The sequence below is a fragment of the Xyrauchen texanus genome, chromosome 15 (assembly GCF_025860055.1).
Source record: "Xyrauchen texanus isolate HMW12.3.18 chromosome 15, RBS_HiC_50CHRs, whole genome shotgun sequence".
Lineage (NCBI taxonomy): Eukaryota > Metazoa > Chordata > Actinopteri > Cypriniformes > Catostomidae > Xyrauchen > Xyrauchen texanus.
In genome coordinates this window covers 43766880-43772804 of record NC_068290.1, presented here as the reverse complement: position 1 = coordinate 43772804, position 5925 = coordinate 43766880, and positions in this window count along the sequence as shown.

The following is a 5925-nucleotide window of genomic DNA, read 5'->3' as shown; positions in this document are numbered from 1 at the left end:
CTCTGATATGAGGTGTGAGCAAGTCATTAATTTGTGTTCAGAGAGTCCAAGTTCTTTGTAAATTTAAAATAATGTATTTTTTATTATATCCAAAAAGAATCAAACACATACCATCACAGTTCCATTTCATAAATTCCATATTCCATTACATGTTTTCCTTCCAAATGTTCCATTGTTCGCCTGTTTTTCATGTTCTCATGAATCACTGTTGTTGGGGTTACAGCTTGACCCATTAGAGAGATCACTATAAACAATGAAGAGTCAAAGTTGAGTTTCAATCAGTTGAGAGAGTTTACTGAAGACAAATTTCTCCACATTTCCCAAGGCAAAAGAGAGAAACAGAAATTTAGTTGAGGGTCTAACCTTGAGCTTACTTAGACCACTGAAACAACAGTAATTATAGGCATATGCAAATTAATTGACATAAAATCATTCAAGTTCAGAGTTTTGATAGGTGAACAATACAGAAAACAGATAATCTTAGAAAGCTGTCCAAACATGGTGTCCTGTTCAAACTATGTGAATAATTCAAAGTTTATATTAATCAAAGTTGGTCTGCAGACACAGGTACGAGTTGTTCTAGATCTAGAGGGCTTTAATCCTATTAGAAATGTTCTGGCTAAGTCTGAAAACTTGACTCTCAAAACTCCAAACAATCCCTGCAATGACATCATTAGACAGACAAAAAAAAGAGGACTGTCTTTCCCTCAACTAAAACAAAGGCCTTGTTCCACTGAAACAAACATAATAGAAAAACATCTCCAAACGCAACAGAGCAAAGTTAGCAGAAATATATTTTGTTACGAATGCTAATACATTTGTGTCAATACATGAGGTACGTTAGAGACATAAAATGTAAACAGATTCATTTAAAACTCTTGCTTAATTTGCCAAATGATCAATGCATTAATTACAACTCATGCATATTCATTCTCTGGGAGCCAGGTTAAATAAGCAAGCACCGTTACATTCCTGTCTTGGGTCAGACCCTTAGTCACCCATTAGAGGTTAAATTAACAAATGACCTGTAACATTTACGATTATAACATAACATGGAAAAATGCACTGACTTACATAACCCAGATGCTCTCTTTATCACTAATTACTTTACAACAATGCTACCCAGTGGACATGGCTCCAACATCATCCACTGGGCATTCATGAGTGCATATAAGAGAAGCTCATTCACAGTAGGTGTGTTCGACTTAATGCAGTGATGCGCAGACCATTTGGCGCCTGGCTTGATACAATACATACTTCACTATTATGTATGCTATCAAAGTGCTGCGATACCCAAATAGGTATGGCTGCAGCCCGGAGATCTTCAAATGGGGGTGAAACTGTAAAAGAGGGCTCTAGAAGGGGGTTGGGTCAACTATAAAAGCGACACTTCCACAAATCAGTGTTTTTTGAGAGTACAATTTACATTTCAAGTCATCTTTATCTTATATATGTAGTGATAATCACACAGCCACCAAATTATGTTGTAGACATCACACAGGACACGTCACTTAAGGTGTACATATGTGTGTGAGAATAAGTGTCAGATGACCCTTCCCTCAGTTTACCTTGGGGCAATAGCTAAGGAGTTTCAACTTAATAGTATAAAAATGATCCAAATGGACCATTCAATAAATTAGAAATATGTAAATCGGTGGGAGTTAGTCATCTAAAAAATCTGAAGGATTTTGTGATATTCTGCCTAACATTTAGAGCCTCTTAATTTATTATCAACACAAGGAAGTAAAAACACACGCTCTGGACTGAAGACTCAGAATGATGGATTGTTACTGTCTCTTATCCATTTATGATGAGGAGGAGATTCCAGTGTTCTGATTGGCTATTGAAATCATAGGTGGCACACATGGTGTGGCCCAGCCTTCCTTCTCAGTGTGGAACTCATTTGCATAGTCTAAAGTTTACAGTTAGAAAAGTGCCTTTAAGTTTGTACTTATGCATTATTCACTTTCCAAACCACTTCCAAAATAATATTGGCAGTGTCGAATGTAAAGAAATCAAATATGATGCTAAAAGGTTGAACTATCATCCGTGTATCTTCCGTTCATTCCATATCCGTTTTAAAATCAAAAAACAATTTGTCTTTTTATGTAGCAATTATTTACCTTTGTAAATTATTCACTAAAACAGTTTTTCCCTTTTAAAAAAATGCATTGTGCATTCTGAAAATAAAGTTTGACCTTAGTACTGATTTAGTAAATTTGATTTTCTTTAAGATTAGAACTTTTTTGTAGACTGTAATCTCCCAAAATATCCACGGAAGTTTGCGTGAAGGGTAATGAGGATTGACACTTTTAATGTACTTTAATGCGAATTGGTCATGCCAGTAATTTTTTTTCAGGACCTCTTCTGGACTGCAAGTTCCCGCATCGAGAAAGATTATAGCGTAGGCTATTTTACCTTCTATAAAACGCCCAGTAAAAATAACCCCTGTTTATAATCCTGTGCAAACTGACATGCTGGTATAAAGCCAGTGAATTTGCACTATCCAACCTGTGAACCCTTTAAAGAGGCCCTATTATGCGGATTTTACCTTTCCTCTAGAGTGTAATATAGCTGTTTGTGCATGTAAAAGGTCTGCAAAGTTACAAAGCACAAAGCCCACCTGAAGCACCTGCTTTGCAGTTCAGCTCTTACTTCCGTGACATAGCTACATCACTCAAGATGGCGCCGAGTATGGCTGCTGCGTTGCGAGCTCCGTTACAACACTGCGGTTTATTGTTTGTTTTGTTTACAGTTCTTTGTTTTTTTGTCTTGGATGTTGTCTGCCTTATTGTTTACGACAGCCAAACGCTTTTGGACATTGGTTCTACAATTTCACATCGAAAACCGGACTTCAAATTCCTTAATGCCGACCCGCTGTTTACAAACACGTTGGCGGAGCCCTTTGTCTGGGCTGCCCGGCCGCGGAAACGCAGAAGGAAAAGAGGAAAACGAGCCGGCGTTCTCATCAGAGTAAGACGTCGTGCAAATCGACCCCCGCTAGTATACTACTGGCAAATGTTCAGTCTCTGGACAACAAGCTCTGCGAGCTGAGAGCGCGGATCTCTTTCCAGCGAGAGACGAGAGATTGCTGTGTTATCTGCCTTACAGAAACCTGGCTGGCTGCGGAGACTCCAGACTCGGCCATCGAAATCACGGGCTTCTCCGTGCACCGAGCGGACAGAGCGAAAGACCTCTCCGGTAAAAGCAGAGGTGGTGTATGTTTTATGATCAACAAATCATGGTGTGATCAGAGGAACGTACATTTCATCAAGTCTTTCTGCTCTCCTGATCAGGAATATCTCATGCTTCTGTGTCGACCATTCTGGCTACCGAGGGAATTCACAGCGGTCATCATCACAGCTGTGCACATCCCCCCACAAGCCGACACAGACCGGGCACTCAGGGAACTGTATGGGTGTATAAGTGAGCAGGAAACCGCGCACCCTGAGGCTGCGTTCATTGTTACCTGGGACTTTACCAAAGTGAACTTCAAAACAATCGCTCCAAAATACCACCAACACATAAAGTTCAACACACGAGGGGACCGGGTTTTAGATCATTGTTACTCTCCTTTCCAGGATGGCTACAAATCCCTCCCCCCATTTCGCAAATCGGACCACGCTTCCGTTCTGCTTTTGCCCGCTTATAGGCATAAGCTGAAACGGGAAGCACCCACCCTCAGAACGATCCAGTGCTGGTCGGACCAATCAGAATCTGTGCTACAAGACTGTTTTGATCACGTGGACTGGGAGATGTTCCGGTCCACCTCTGATGACGACATCGAGGTTTACGCTGACAGCGTAACGTGTTTCATCAGGAAGTGCGTAGAGGATGTTGTTCCGACCAAAACAATATGGATATACCCCAACCAGAAACCATGGGTTAACGGCAAGGTTCGCGCGGTCCTCCGCTTTTAATTCTTCTAACACGGAGGAGCGTAAACAAGCCAGTTATGCCCTTCGTAACACTATCAGTGAAGCCAAACGCCAGTACAGGCACAAGCTTGAAGGTCAGTTCAACACCACTGACTCTAGATGTGGCAGGGAATTAATACCATCACAGACTACAAACGGAATAAAGACTCTGCTGTGAACACCGCTGCATCTCTCCCGGATGAACTTAATACATTTTAAGCTCGTTTCGAAGACAACACCACCGCCCTCGCGGAGAGAGCACTCGCGGCTGACGCTACAGAGGTTGATTCACTCTCCGTCTCTGTTGTGGATGTGACCCGATCCTTCCGACGGGTGAACATCCGTAAAGCTGCGGGTCCAGACGGCATTCCGGGCCGCGCCGTCAGAGCGTGCGCGAATCAACTGGCTGGTGTTTTTACGGACATATTCAATCTGTCCCTCTCCCTGTCTGTAGTCCCCACATGCTTCAAAACATCAACCATTGTGCCTGTACCGAAGCAAGCCACAATCACTTGCTTAAATGACTGGCGTCCTGTTGCTCTGACCCCCATCATCAGCAAATGCTTCGAGAGGTTAATCAGAGATTACATCTGCTCTGTTCTGCCCCCCTCTTTGGACCCATTGCAGTTTGCCTACCGCAACAACCGCTCCACTGATGATGCCATTGCATCTACACTACACACTGCTCTCTCCCATCTGGAAAAAAGGAACACAAATGTGAGAATGCTGTTTGCTGACTACAGCTCAGCATTCAACACCATAGTGCCCTCCAAGCTTGATATGAAACTCCGGGCTCTGGGCTTAAACAGCTCGCTGTGCAGCTGGATCCTGGACTTCCTGTCAGGCAGACGTCAGGTGGTTAGAATGGGCAGCAACATCTCCTCATCACTGACCCTCAACACTGGAGCCCCGCAGGGCTGTGTTGTCAGCCCACTCCTGTATTCACTATACACACATGACTGTGTGGCAACACATAGCTCCAATGCCATCATTAAGTTTGCTGACGATACGACGGTGGTAGGTCTGATCACTGACGATGATGAAAGAGCGTACAGAGAGGAGGTGCACACTCTGACACGCTGGTGTCAGGAGCACAACCTCTCCCTCAACGTCAGTAAAACCAAGGAGCTTGTGGTGGATTTCAGAAGGAAAGATGGAGAACACAGCCCCATCACCATTAATGGAGTACCGGTGGAGAGAGCCAGCAGTTTCAAGTTCCTTGGTGTCCACATCACTGAAGAACTCACATGGTCCGTCCACACTGAGGCCGTTGTGAAGAAGGCTCACCAGCGCCTCTTCTTCCTGAGACGGCTGAGGAAGTTTGGAATGAACCACCACATCCTCACACGGTTCTACAGCAGTACTGTAGAGAGCATCCTGACTGGCTGCATCACTGCCTTGTACGGCAATAGCACCGCCCACAACTGCAAAGCCCTGCAAAGGGTGGTGCGAACTGCCAGAAACATCATCGGAGGTGAGCTTCCCTCCCTCCAGGACATATACACTAGGCGGTGTGTGAAAAAAGCTCGGAGGATCATTAGAGACTCCAGCCACCCGAGTCATGGTCTGTTCTCACTGTTACCATCAGGCAGGCGGTATCGCAGCATCAAGACCCGCACCAGCCGACTACATGATAGCTTCTTCCCCCAAGCAGTCAGACTTTTGAACACTTGATCTATCACGATCAATAATTAGCACTGCACTTTATTCATCTACAATCTCACACTGGACTGTCAACATATTCTCCTCAATATACTACTTCATATATATATATATATATATATATATATATATATATATATATATATATATATATATATATCATATACTCCTTACTTATTGTATTGTGTATTGTATATTGTGTGTATTGTTTACTGTACATTTTATATAATTATTGTGTTGTGTAAGTATGTGTACATTTGATTTGTAAATTGTTTTGTGTAAGTATGTTGTTTATTGTAATTGGTATATGTCTCGTCACTGTCATGACTGCTATGTTGCTCGGAAC